This window comes from Phoenix dactylifera, unplaced genomic scaffold, assembly GCF_009389715.1.
Source record: "Phoenix dactylifera cultivar Barhee BC4 unplaced genomic scaffold, palm_55x_up_171113_PBpolish2nd_filt_p 001071F, whole genome shotgun sequence".
NCBI lineage: Eukaryota > Viridiplantae > Streptophyta > Magnoliopsida > Arecales > Arecaceae > Phoenix > Phoenix dactylifera.
Window position 1 is genome coordinate 124,377 of NW_024068419.1, and position 15,596 is coordinate 139,972.

The 15,596-nt window shown below is 38.0% G+C and overlaps 1 pseudogene; it reads left to right on the forward strand.

The window, feature by feature from the left end:
* Nucleotides 1-517: 517 nt before the first annotated feature.
* On the forward strand, nt 518-15,156 carry LOC120107905 (annotated as a pseudogene).
* The last annotated feature ends 440 nt before the right edge of the window (nt 15,157-15,596 follow it).

Consider the following 15,596-nt stretch of genomic DNA (forward strand, 5'->3'; position numbering starts at 1 on the left):
AGCGTCGGAAAAAAAATGTCGGAAAATCTCTTCTTTCTTATAGTGAGGGGTGTTATTTAATTAGAACTGCTTGATCAAGGACGCTGTTAAAACTGACTTTGCCTCTTTTTGGAAGGCCCAACATCAATGGCAGCAGAGCCGGCTCATTGGTGAAAAGGATGAGATTTGTGATTGCAAAATATAATAATATATTTTTTATTTAACGCACATCGTTGCAACAAGTTCAAGTAGTTGAATAAATGGACGTGGCTTCCGGCTGGTGGCTCCATCAAAATCGCTATTGGCAGGTTCACGTAAACCCGCCGCAAGGAGAGAGAGAGAGATACGGAGGGGATAATTGCACAGAAGGGTAAAAGCGATAAATTCGCATATATGAAGGATAGAAATGCAAATGATCGCCCAAAAGTTTAATGAGGATACAATATAAATGCAAATATCTGTAAACGATAAGCCGCTGGTAAGGTGTTATTTGCAAAAAGCTTAAATAATTATCTTCTGCAATCCCGTTTCGCTTGACTCCGATATCATTCGCGCTGAGATCTGCGCGCCCTCGTACTTTCCTCCCAGGCCTCTGACCACGAGTAAAGAAGGCGAAGAAAGCAAAGCGGGATGGGCGACGAGAGACCCGACCCCTCGACCCCCACCATCCCTCCTCCGCCCTCCGCCAGCGCCGCCGGCGCCCCTCTCCTCCTCCGCCCCCGCCGTGAGCCCTTCGAGTACGGTCTCCTCCCCATCCCCAAGCTCATCTTCTCCGACGGAACCCTAACCCTCGGCACCCTCCGCGACAAGCTCCTCGGCTTGTCCTCTCCCTGCCCCGGCAGCGTCGATGCCCTGGCCCTCGCCGAGGCCCTCCAGATCTCGCCAGACCTCGCCCGGCTCGTCCTCGACACCCTTGCTTCCGTTCTCCCTTCCGGTACCCAAGACCCCGCCGGGACGGCCGACGTCTATGACCTCGTTCTCTTCCTCTACATCCAGTCCTACAAGCGCCTCCTCCCCAAGGCGCACAAGGATTCCGCCGCCGTCGCCGATGTCTGGCCCTCCACCTCAGCCTTCGATGGTATTTCTCTGCGCTCTTGCCGATCCAGGTAGAGGCTTTTCTTTCACTTGCTGCTTATTTCTTTCTCTCTTATTTCTTACAAAGTTCTAATGCCTGATTTGAAATCAATCCGTATTTTCCTGGAATTAGTCTAGCATGACATCATATAGAGTTGCTTGCGGCAAAATTCGGAGTATGAAAGAAGAAAAGAGGAACTTTAGCAGGAATGCCTTTCATTTGGTGTCCGAGCATGCGAAGGAAGTGCCTTTTGATTCATGACGTTTCGGTGGGATTGCTAACGTCATACTGAATATTTCATGCATGCGACTGATGGATACTTTCCCGAAGCTTGTTGCCATTTATTAGAGTTGCTATTGTGGGAAACGTTGGAAACTGAAACAAGATCAAGCTTTAAATGGAAAGGGACATTGTAATGCATGGAATTGATTGGGAAATTCTCCCATTGAAACACGTATTGGTGAACAATGTTTGTGCTGATATTTGAAACCTGGTGCATGGTGTTGATGTGCACAGCAAGTAGCTTTGTCATAGATAGAAGCATGCGTGATCTGTTGAGCATGTACCGAAGTAGTATATATTTGAAATTGCTGTTAATCTACTAGTCAATGTAGATGTGCCGTTTGAGTTTTGAAATGAATGGACAGATATGTGGCATTTCCTGGATGAGGCTGACTACGTCTAGCAAATTACATCTTCAATTGAGGTTGAGGAAGTGGTTTTGTTATTTTTTGTGCTGAACATAAATGTAAAGATGCTTTCGGTGTGTATTACTCTGTTTCCTTTGGATGGAGGAGCTTCAGATATCTTACCTTATAAGAAAAAAATCAAAAATTTGGAGGTCAAAAGTGGACCCTGCACTCATCATTTTAAAATTAGTCATCATGTTGATTATACATGCTCTATGCTTTGACACTTAAATCATGTTAATGTTACATATGTTTACCGCGTATTCATGCTCTAGAGGTTTTAGTGATTTAAGATAGTGTTTTTTTAAGTGCAGCTCGTACGTAGTAATAGTCGGCGTTCTATGCATTCACAAGCTGATGAAGAGGCACATCAGTTGTCTTATCTGCAGAAGCATATGGCCAACATACTCAATCTTTTGGCTGAATCTGTTGAAGGCGAGGGTGATGAGTCTATGGTGGGTATACAGCTACAACTTTAGTCCAGAACCATGCTTTTGTAATTTTAGTCAGTCTTATTTGCAACCTTTGTCTGCATTATTTCCTTTCAGTATTCTTTTGTTTTCTTAGAAATAAAGAAATATACCATTTTAATGATTGCATTATATAATATATGCTTCAGCAACCAGATGATTTAGTAATTTCTGTCTCTCTCCTGCAGTCTAAGTCGGCTACAAGCATTATTGATTGTTACATTTCATAAGTTTTCTAATATTATAATCTTAAGAAGCAAGGAATCTATATCTGCTTATAATGGTTAGAAAAATTCGCTAATGATAATGAATATTTTGAATGTTGTGATGGAAAAACTGCCAATTAGTAGCTGTAATCAATGCTTGATGTAGGTCATATGTGATGTTTCATTTGGAGTGTTAGGATTTCAGGAGAAGGGATATAACAAGCACTTCGTGATTGACAACTCTAGTGATAAAAATATCTCGTGAAGAACCAAAGTGGACTTTGAGTAATCTGGATAATGCTTGATTTTAGGGTGTTATAAATTTTAAATTGTTTGAATCATTTATTTAACTTAGATGCATGGCACATATCAATTTTGATGCACCAAAATTAATTTATCTTTCCATTTGGAAATTCCCATTCCCCTTGCTCATGTCTTCACCTCTTTGCTGAACTTGAGCTCCTTTGGGTGCCATGGTTTTGTTCCTTGGCCATCCTTTTCTCAACCCTCACCATTCATGGGTTGGGCGTCCTGCTTGGCCTACCTGAGCCCAAAGTCTTCTTGGTGGGCTCAGGCCAAAGATTTTAGGCCCATAGAGTTGGGTCAGACCTTGAAAATAGGCCAGTTTAATAAATGGGTCAAGCTCGGGCTTGGGGATTAAGCCAGCCCAAGACTGATGTGGCCTTTTTTTAATTTTTTCTTGTGCTATTTGTTTATGTTTGATGTATTATAGACTTAATCGACAATTATTGTTGATATGTAAACTTAATGGGACAATAAACATATTGGAGGTTGTTGGTAATATTTTTATTCATATTTTGCTTCTTTTTTTCAGAATTTTTTAAAGCCTTTCTTAGTATTTTTTAGTACCTTTTAGAAAAAAAAAATGATCATGAAGCCTTAAGCTTGGGCATGGAAGGTAGGCTCGAAGGTTGGCTGGGCCTGGACCTAAGAAAATTGTGTTGACATTTAGGCAAAGCTCGGCCCAGCCCAGCCCAGCACGGCTCATGAATAAGTCTAGCTGCAACATTAATTTGCTACATATATGAGGGCATCATAGGTAGTTGATGGCGCTTGCCACCTATTTGTTGCCTTGTAGCTTATGGAGGTGAGGGATATTTTGTTCTCAATCACTATAGATATCCAAGGAGAACCACAAAGTCTCTACTTGCCTTGAATCTTCAAACTCAGTCGTGGGCTTTCAAAAAAGTTTTCTGGTTGTGCTTGGGCTTGGCCTAGTAATCATGATTAGGGCTTACTATATCTGTGAGATTACTCTGAGTAGTTTACTTCAAGATAAGGCAGGCCATACTGGAGCTGGCTTGTTAATAGCCCTATGTAGTGGCCATCCCTGAGGAATTCAAGGAGCTTGTTTCCATATTGGAGCTCACACAATGTTGTCTATCTTTTAGAGGAGGATGTCATGAGAATTTATAGTTGGAGTGTTAGAACCAAGGTTCGCCGTCTCGGTATTAGACTCTGTACGGTGCCACACTAGCAGAGTGTCGGTATGGTAGGGTACGTAATTTTTTTGGCATACCGAATGTCGGTACGCCACCGTACCAAATATCGGTGCTAAACCGGTACGGTACGGTATGGTATGCTCCGTACCATCTGGTTTGGATCGGTACGACATACCATGGTTAGAACCAATTCCACTGTGAAGTAATATCACCTAGCTATAGATGGAGATCTGTGATTTATCCTCAAAAGGTGCAAATGTTGCATGACTGGTGGCCATGTTAAAATATTTACCACGGCAGCCATCTAAAAGAGATCATAGTGAATACTATAAGGTTACCAACAGTGAGGATTATTTACTCCTGTTTTGCTCTACCTCATGAGTTCTAGGGAAACATATAGGTGGCTACTTGGCCTTATCCTAGTTCTCTGGTTAGGCAAGGGGTTAGTAGGCACAACATTGAAATGTGTCCTACTTCCCCATTTCATTTCTTGAGGGCATTCTATGTCTGCTATGCAGGTGGGGATTGCTTGAGTGCTCCTTTTACTCTGCATTTCCTCTTTTTGATCTCCTCATACTACTTTGGCAACTGGCAAGGAAAGATACATTCTTCATATTTTTTCTCTTATTTGTACACATGTTAATCTAAAAGTTCCATGAGGATATTGACTTATCTAATATCATTATGTTAGAAATGTTTAACAATCTAACATGGCATTGTTTCCTTATTTTGAATGCTGGAAATAATAGTGTCATTCCAATTGATCAGATGGAAATAATCATTCATATTAATTTGATTGTTAAACTGTCAATGTTTCAATTAAGATCTAGTGACTGATTAGTTCATTTTGCCTTGCTGATTTGGGAGATGTGGGACCACTAGCAAGGATAATAATTATTACACTACAGGGATAACAATTTGATATGCTTAACCAGAAATTCCATTGACTAATACTTTGCAATCATATAGCCTATGCAGCCTAGGAATGAAAAGTGACATGACGTTACATGTACCACATGATATGTATTACAAAGCAACTAAATAGTAAAATTGTGGATTGGGTTAGATCAGTCATTAAACTGATCATAAAATTCAAAATTTGGTGTTTCCCCAAGGAAATACCATGATATATTACATGCTAAGTCCAAATTACATATGCTAAAATTTGGATGAATTTGAAGCGCTTAACTGGTTCATTTAATATCTGAGTATATCTTACATAAATTTCGGTGCAGCATAAACACCAGAATCCAGTAATAAATTAAAAATGCTGGAATAGATGTGATGAAATCCATATAATTAATTCCCAATATCATGTGCATCTTCATTTTGCCTTCTTAGACTTTATTAGTATTGAATAACAATTGACAATGTTTAACAATTTAGTCTCCTGACATCCTACAATCATTTAATGGTACCTATGGAAAACTGAACTTTCTGCATTCTATAGCCCACATGTTATAGTTATTTAAAAGGTCATTGTTGGCTTCTGAATTACATTTTGTTCAATTGCCTGTAGGTTTTAACATTAGAAAGGTTTGAACACCTTGGTTTCCTCATTCAAATTTGTGAGAAGGGTGGTGAAGAAATACCATTGAGACAGGCACCTCCATTCTTTGCAAATTCAGATCCGGACATGCCTGCTGTTCCTGTGTCTGCTGTGCAAGTTCATGACTGGCTTTTACAGAATATAGCTGCTTCATTGGAGCATACTGCTGAGAAAGTACCAGTTAAAGAAAATGGCCCAGTTAACACCTCAGATCTAGATGTGTCTATGACTGATGCCTGCATGAGTCATGCAAGGACCCAAAGCAGCAGCTCATACTGAGTGGAACCACTGTGCATAACAATGCCACATATTCAAGGAGCCAGAGTTTTGTGGAGGGCTTCTCTAAAGCTTCTGTAGTGAAGCAGGCATGTGATATTAAGGGCCACTCTGTTAAGGTGAGAGTGAAATATACAAAGATTTTAATGTTGGAAGTAGGCATTTGATCCAGGAATCTCTTAGTCCTTCTGTGCAAGTTATGATGCCCCCCTGTTTACATTTTAATCTGTTGAACTTTGCCATGGTTGGACTATATAGTGTTGGCATGTGGTATTACTGATATTTTCTACTAGGAAGAACTTTTTTTTTGAAAAAAACGGGGCCTCAAATTTTATAGTGAGTGCTAACAATCTCATCCTATTTTTAATTAATTTTACGTAAACAATAATCACAATAATCCATTTACTTATGAAACTACATTTTTTTTAATGGGGTGTGGTTGGTCCGACAATAACAGGATATCAAGAATCATTTCCAACTTACATCAGGTTTATAAATTGTTTTGCAAGAAAGTAAAGACCCATTTCTCACTTAAAATGTTCCGAGCTATTTCTTGCTTCTAGTTTAACTTGATGGTTTCATAGAAGAATTCATGAATTGCTGTTTGTTCGTCATATTATAGTGATCATTAAAAACAAAACTCAGCATGGTAGAACAAAAGAAGAGAAAATCAATGGAATCCTTCTTAGTTGTCGAATCTTTAGTTAAATACACCATTCTCAAATCTCGTGACTCTAATGCTCTCTAGCTTGCAAAAATTTTTTTGGTGGAGACTCTGGGCAAGGTCTGCCGTGTTGGTACGGAGCTCATACCGTTGGTTAGTAGCATGGTTCGGTATGCCCCCGTGCTGTTCCATGTGGGCCCGTATCGACACAACAGAGAGGGCGAGGTAGCGGGAGAGGGAGAACGGAAGAGAGGAAGAGAGAGAGGGGGAGTAAGGGAGAGGAGGGAGGGCTCGGAGGCCTTCGGAGGGTGCTAGAGGGCCGGAGCAGGGGCTTTGCCCTCCGAACCTGTTTCGTTCGAAATAAGGGTCCGTCGGGGTTTATTTTTTTATTTAAAAATTTTAAGTGAAATTAGCAAACTCCTTGCCGATTTCACTTAAAATTTTCAAAAAAAAAAAGGCCCAGACGGACCCTTGTTTGAATGAAACATGGGTCTGGAGAGTGGAGCCCTTGTTCTGGCCCTTCGACGCTCCTCCGACACCCTCTGGAGGCCTCCGGCGCCCTCCCTCCCTCTCCCTGTCCTTTCCTCCTCCTCTGTCTCTTCCTCTCTTTTCTTCCTCTCTCCGACCTGTCGATTTACCATTTTGCATATGGAACCATCTCGGTCCGTTGCCGGTACGGCTTGGTATGCCTCAAACTGGGCGGTTTGGGATGGATCTGTATTCCTTGCTCTGAGGAGTAAAGACAGAAACCTACCTTGACACGACATTAACCCTTTCCAACCCTCATTGCAGGATACACATTATATTGGTTGGTATCCAACATTACATACCAAGGTCAATGTATTATGCAAACCATGTATCATTTTAATAGCCTTTCGGCTCCTTGTTAGTTGGGCCTGTATCAGATACTTTAGTCGGTTTGCTAGGAGAGTTTGTCTATGGAAAGGACTTAGCAAGAAATATTGAAGTTAAAATATAGAAGTTTATAAAGCTTTATTTAGAAAGTATTGAACTTATAGAGAGAGTTCAGTTGGTTAGCTGGTCATTCCATTACATGCTTTCAAGTTACAAACTCTATACCTTGTATTAGTCTAGTGGCTTTAGGATCATCCATAAAACAAAATATAATCAATTATGATTTCAACTAATCCTATGTAAAAGAAAAGGTTCTTGAAGGCGTTTCAATTCTATATTTTTATTCAAAGATGAATCTTTAGTCAATTAAAGATTTTCTTAACCATTAGTTCTTGATTGAAGAATAAGATAACTGAAAACTTGCAGATTTGGGACCTTTTCCTTTCATCCATCTTGCATGAGACTGTCAGTACTGAAACAAATGATGGAAAGAAAAAAGAAATCCTCAGGGATTTTGTCTTGCAGTGCATAACCGTCCCAACAATTAAGAATATCAATCTACAGCATGTCTTAAACTTCTTATGAGCAATTTCTGCTCTTAAAGAATTTATACATGTGGGTGGATTGCCATTGTCATTTGGTGCAAAGGCTTTCCCCTCATCCCCTGCATCAGAAATTGAAATATCAAATGCTATATGCAAGAAAGTTTGATGCTTTGTAATGTGGTGCTCTCAGTTTTGTTTGTGCCATAGATTAAAAGCTGGTATATTCATCAACAGAATGAAGAAACCTTGTTTAATTGGGTCTGAGAACTACATGCAACTTTAATTATGTTGACCAGTCATTCTTTACTATGATATTAAGCAGTTCATTGATAATTTTCTCACATTTATAAGGACAGAACGTATCCATAAAATTGTGCTATCTAGTTGCAACCATGCATTCGATTTATTGATCAATTTTTTGTTTGTTGTCATTGCCTTTTGACTGAAGTACGTAATTGCTGGCATTCATTGATTTGATTCAGATTGAACCACATAGATTATAGTATACTGCATGGTGAAAATTGTTAAAATTCTTGAGAGAAAGAAAGAACACCTTGAGGGAAAGTTATTATTTATTGCTTGCCAACTCCCTCGCCCAACTTCTCTTCTTTTTTTAGGAAAGTTCGAGGTGCATTTCCAATTTTTTGTCAAGTTGATTCTTCATATTTGAATAGCATGCATATTTCGGTTGCAAATTAACGCTGGTTATTGTCTTCATTTCTATCTCAAGAGAGTTTTGCAATTTATAACTTAAGAAGGGTGTATGTTGAAGCAAATTGGTTGTCTTCTTAATTACGATGATGATATTGTATACTTATGAAAAAACAGAAAAGGAATGAGCATACATTTCTTTTGAAATCTATAGAGATGATAATAGTAAGAAAGTATGATAATGTGAAACAAAATAGCAATGCCAGTTTGTTACAAAGAAAGTATGATAATAGTCCTCTTGTTGGTATGATGACAACCATTCTGCTGCCATAAAAATATGAAATACAGGAAAAAAAATCTGGATGCCAGTTTTGAGATGCATATTGATAATTGACTGCTAAAGATTAGCACGCCTTATATATAAAAATACAATCTTCCATAACAAAGAAATGAAAAAAAAAATAAACAAAGATTTAAGGAACAATACAACTGCCCAAGCAAGAACAAAATAACTGTCATAGGTTCCAAGTGGCAAAAGTAAGTTTCTAGTTCCTAACTAGGACCTGCCATCATCCTGATAAAGCAATATTATATAATTGTTAAGTCTTTGCTTCATCGTGGATCAAGTGCTTCTCTCTTTCCACACCTACCTTTAAACAACATGGAGGATGATGGGCAGTAGCTCGTACTTATTCACACAAATGTATATACCTTTTCTGTGGGGAGAAAAGAAATGATGCGGCATCATTACTTCTTGTTGGCTTGGAGTCTGGCTTCTCTATTTAAAAAGTCATGAGTTCTTTTTGAGATATTCAACTGAAAGATCTTGTCAACTGAAGCTAATGCAATTTTTTTGTTTTGATGGTTTAAGTGGATCTCAAATTTTACTTGGACCACTTTTTTTGATTTGTTAGAAAGCCACAGACATAGAGGCCTTGCTAGGTCCAATTCTAATTCTCCTTTTAGGTTTATCATAACTCATCCAGGAAAAAAGAAGAGTTGCCTTGTCTAATTTAAACTTAAAAAGGAAGGTTATGTTAACCAACACATGATCCATCAGAGAACGTTTCATGGTCGGTTCCTAATTAATGCCAACTCTCTTAAGTCTTAACTTTCTCGACTTCAAAAATCAAGCAAATTCCTTTTGGAAACTATTTTACTATTTTTCAATTCCTTTTGCAATAGTTTCTTCTTTCTGTAAGATTGTAAGTTACAATAAGTAGTCATTAATTACTTACCTATCTCACTTTTAGAGACACCAGGACTAATATGAGCAATTTGATTTTTCCTTCAAATTGACACTGAAAAGGTTGGTAATGTTATGACGATTTTATTCCTGCAATAGGTGCATAATGATACATATCAACTGCTATTCTGCATATCCTATAATTCATTCTTAGTATCATGTTGTTGTATTTACCCATGTAGTTAATTAATTGAAATTACCAAAGCTATTATCGAGCTAGACATTTAAAGTTCATTACAAAAATTTCCCCATAGATTTATTTGTTGCACTGCAGGTCTTGAATTGCCATGACTCAGTAATTTATGTACTCTCACCTCTGAAGTATGCTACAGTTTATGGATGTTCTGATACAACTATTGTTCTAGGAGCTATTGGTAAGGTATGCATGATGCTATTATGATTTCACTCTCAAGCTGCTTAGTACCTCCATCATTGTAGGAAATACAATCAAAACCAAGGTTCTACATGCCGACCATGCCGGCCAGATGGGATGTACTTTGCACAGTACTGGTAGGGAATTGGTACTTGGTACACCCTCCATGCCAAGTATTGGTACCAAGAAATGTATCATACCAAGTGTTGGTACCAAGAGAAGGACTACCAAATTTGGGTACGGGTTGTACCGGTACCAAAACCAGTACTTGAAACCTTGACCAGAACAATTGTAATATCTATTTCATTTTATTTTGGCATTGAATTGATGTATAGAATTTCTCTGCTCATGATTAAAATGTCTATACGTATCGTTGAATGTTTCATAGTTTCATGCTGTACAAGGTTGTTGGTCTGGTTTTAGTTCATGATGCAGTCATTCTATATTATCCTGCGCTTGCTTATTAAACTGTTGTATTCCAGCTTGTTCATGAAATATAAGTCTAGCTCTTAGTTTCAACTTATTGGAGACCTTAAGAGATTGTTAGCCTACAAATTTAAAAGTTTTAGTAGCCAATCCACAATCTCGGTACTGGGTATCATATTGGTACCTTATCAGTTTAGTACGGTATGGTACAGTATGCACTCTGTACCAAAATAGCTTTTTAACTATTTATCTCGGTATGCCTCGATACAGGTTGGTACACTTCGGTATGGATTGGTACACATCTCGCTACACCTCGGTACGGGGTGGTACAGGGCTTGTACTGACTTGGTAGTGCTGTTACATAGAGGAAGAACTATTATTAGAATATACTGATAAGCTTTTATTGCAACAATTCAATTGGAAGTTCAGATGATGTACAAGGCATCGTAATTACAAATAGTAAATATAAGGTTATTAGTCCATATGAACTTTTAATATACAAGAAATGCGAAAGTTTATAAGCCCCTCAAACAGTCAATGTTTGCATAATGAGCGGCTGCAGAATCAATTAGTCAATAATGGATATCTGTCCCATTTTATATGTCACTTTCTGTCAGAGTAATCTCATCCCCTCCCTCTTTTTTTGACCATGGGGATGAAACCACAATAGTTTAGGTTGCAACATATGAAACTTTATTTGTATAAACTAATAAATGCTTACATGCTTTTGGATTTGGTTATCAGCTTGAGAAATCAAAATTAAATCATTTCTGTTGAAAGTTCAGACCATCTTTAGTAGTGTCCATGGTGCCATGCAACAAAAAGTGATCTTTCTAGTATATTGTACTACAAGGCTCTAACATAGCTAATAATGGGAATGGAAAGAAACTAGAAGAGCAATCCTTGTTCACTACGTTTTAAATGTATATATTTGGAGCCAATATCTGTTCTTCTTAGGGTCTGGCTGCCAAGATGAAAGTGGAAATTTTTAAAGATGGATTGTGTTCATGTTGTTTACTGGCAAACAACATCTGGGTTCCGGAGTTTGGAGAATGTTGGAAATGTCATCTCAGTAGATTTTCCATGCTATTGACATTGGTGATTTTGGTATTTGTAGTTATAGATTGCTATGACTTTTATGCATAGAAGAGCAAATATTGAAGGCTAAAGTTAGAGACAGTTGCACCGCGTATCTGCTGTACTTGCTTGCTGTGAATGTCATAATTACGATTTTTACATGTTCGCAGGCTGTGAGAGTGGAGCATTGTGAAAGGGTACAAGTCATTACAGCTGCAAAACGCATTTGCATTGCAAATTGTCGTGAATGTGTGTTTTTCTTGGGGGTTAATCAGCAACCTCTTATTCTAGGAGATAATCATAAATTACAAGTGAGTTGGTGCTTTAACTTTCAGTTCAATATCCTTTAGTGTAGATTTGAAGTTGTAACTCAAGATCATGCATATGGTTTGTGTAAATTCTGTTAGTGGTCTGGCATGTGCTTGGAATTTTGATTTCATGTTGTTGTTAGTTTAAATATACGAGAATACTGATAATTTGGAAGTTTAACAACTTCACCGATCAGGCCTAAACTAATTCCCTCTTGAAATTGTGAAAGCAATACTGAAATTTTGAAAGCAATAATGTGGGGAAGTGGGTCATATAAAAGAGTATCATAAAATCATTCTTTTGTACTCTCTACCTTCTACTGAAAGCAATCTCTACAGAAAAAGTTGGTTCTAGGGTTATTGTCTTGGTACTAGGTAGTTAAAGAATTGGGTGCATAAATAACCAAAACTTAGGTCATTACATCATGTTCAGCCAGTGATAAAACATGCTCTCCGTTTCAATGTGAAATGACTTCCACAGGGGCTCAGTCATTGGTCTTCTAGTTTATCACTAACACCTGATTCTCCTCACCTAGATCCACTCCAACCTACCACATCTGGAGTCCTTGTAAACCATCTTTTGCATTTTAATTTCTCTTGCATATTTCAACAAACTTCCTCATCCTTCTGTTCTGTTTATCCAAATGATGCTCCACCAAACTACAATCATTTATGTATGAGCTGGAGAGATAGAGATTAAAAACATCTAAAGCCTCCAGAGAGTTACACTGTTAAAGAATGGGGTCACATATTGCTTTGGTTACCACTACAATATCTTTGGATCAATGCTGCAAATCCATTCCCAGAATCCCCCCTCCACTTCAACATGGATCTTAAATAAACAGTGATTCTGTTTAAATTTTTACAGTTTAGACCATGTATGACCATGTATGACTTGATTCTCTTTAAACTGTAAACATCTGTATATGGAATCATCTAATTTGTCTTTAAAACTAATATCTTATCTTTTTTCTTTCAACAGGTGGCCCCTACAATACCTTTTATTCGCAGCTGGAGGAACACATGGCCCAAGTTGGCATTGATGCAACTATCAATAGATGGAATGAACCCCTTGTGTTGGGCATGGTTGATCCTCATGATTCACTTTCTCATCCTGCAGGAGTCTCTGATGTCCAAGCTGAATCTGCTACATGTCTTGACCCTGATCAGTTCTCAGATTTTCTGGTATGCATCATCGTTTGTTGGTTGCTCTATGGATGTGAAGTTGTCAGGTGTTATGTCATCCTCTGCCCCTAGGATAACATATTTTTTTTCATGAATTATTCGTCTTTGGACATGTCTCTCAGTAGGCAATAATTAATATTTTCTTCTTGACTCTTAGATTTGCTTGTGCTGCACAAAATGTTTTGTTCTCTTACTTCCACTTGGATATCTAAGTTTTATTATAACTGGATAAATTGAACTTGCTTGTGCATTCTTCTGTCATTGGTATCTGTCGCAGGACTAGATGTTTGACCTTTCATACCTTCTTATTGCAGATTCCTAAATGGTTTGGAGTTGAATCACCAGGGTCCACAAAATACAATCCATTTCCATTGCCCGAGATTTATAAGGCGTCCGAGAAGAAAAATGTATGTGGCCTAATCCTAGAAGGCTACCAACTTATATTGCCGCTATGCATTGGCTTTTATATGTATTATGTAATATATGATTTTGTATATATGTATGTATGTACAACATGTTCTTTATGACTTGATTTCATATAACCTGTTACAGCACTCTTGCTTTGCATTTTGTTTACAGTCTGTGTTCTGTATAAATATTGGTCTTGAGTCTGATCCATCGAAATATTCTATATGGATGGTTCTTTTCCAGAATTCAATTGTGTGCGACATCCAACAAGCTATAAGGGATGCACAACTTGAGGAGAGCAGGAAACGGGAAATGGCATGTGCTGTTCATGTTCATTTTAAGGACTGGCTCTATGGTAACTTACTCTGCCTTTTGCCTTCTATACAAGTTTGATGTTTTGTATCTAGATCACTCATGCATCACATCAATTGAAATAGATGATATTCTAGAGATAATATTCATTATCTCATGAGAATAAAAGACTTACATGTTTGTTAGTAAGATTTTGCGCAACTTGACTGGGTACATACATAATTTATTATAACTCATATGTTCTAATTCATTTCTCCTACATACCTAGCTTGGATACCAAAAACACCAAAATAACGTTCGCATTCAGACCATAGCTCATGCATTTTGCAGCAACAGCTGGAATCCAGATGCCTCTCACTTCTGGTTTCATTTTGTTTTCATTGGAAGTACATGATGCCTTCATTTGTCCAAAGCTAATATGTTCATTAAAGACATTTATTTAGCTATCCAACGGTAGCAACCGTTTTATACATCTTTTTTTTTTTTGAGAAAACATGTTATGCAACAAATTCATGTATGCCCTTTCCACAACAAAAAGGAAAGCAACATCACACTGGAATCTTCAGATGAAATTTTACCTTTCAACTGTTGCATATAAGGATTTTCCTGATGGTCATTAATGAATGACAACTAGAAGGATGCAATCTTGTATTAACTCAGAATCAAGCCCAGTGCAACAGTTTGATTTAGCTTCAACCTGAGAAGTTGGCACTTGTATCCAAGGAGAGCCAGATGGCCTTGCTTTTGTACCATTCGGTTCTCAAATTAATTGCTGATATATGTTAAGGAACCTATGTGAATGTGATCATTTGAATTCTGTGCTTCATTACAAACTGAAACAAGAAAAGTTTTACTGAAGTCCGTGTTTTAATGGCAGCTTCTGGGAACATCCGCCAGCTCTATTGTCTACAGGGTGATTGAGCTGGTGAGCATTTATTACAAAGAAATTGTGTCTACAGGGTGACCGAGCAGGTGAGAATTTGTTTCAACGGCATGTTGCTGCTGCTCAGCATTTTGTAAAGTGGGAAAAAGAAAATGAGTCTCCATCTCTCCCACCTTTTTCTCTGCCATTTTTGATATTTTGTTTGTTAAATTCACTACGTTTTTTTGGAGGATTGTCTCTACCGTATGATCAGATATGGGTCATGATATGGCACTCAAGTTATAACATGATTGCTTGAGAAAGCAGTCCGAGTATATCACTGCATCTCCTTTTTACATGTTTGCATTCTCCTTGATTGTTGTGGTCAGGTGGTGGCGTTTTGTTTAATGGCCATGGTTTTATGATGGCTGATGTAGTCCGATGATGTTTGAGTGAAGATGCCTGTATGAGGATGAGCAGGTAGCTATACTGTGTCGATCCGTTCCATATCAGGCAATAAAACTTGATGTTGAGACATTAGTTTTTTTTGTATATTCATTTGCATATTTTCACCCCACCTATTAACGTTTGCACTAAATCATTTATATCAATCTTTCTCCTTTCCATTATGAAGGACTAATCTCATATATGGTCCTTAAAACATGATTCTCTCCCAACTTATTTATGACCACATATTGATCAAGTTTCATACATCTCCATCATATATGTTCATTAAATATGACAAATTCTTTTTGAGAGTTATCCTCAACAATTATAACAACCCATCTGTTGTTATGGTTTATAAATAAATCCATCTCTTAAGCATCTCATATATTTCGCTCGAGACCACAGAAGACATCAACATCCCTCATATTTTGTAGGCTTTGATGGGATGGCAGGTGATTGTTGCAAGGGAGGCGGTTTTGATTTTTTTCCTACTAGACAATCATTGTACGTCATGGCTGTCGCACATAATT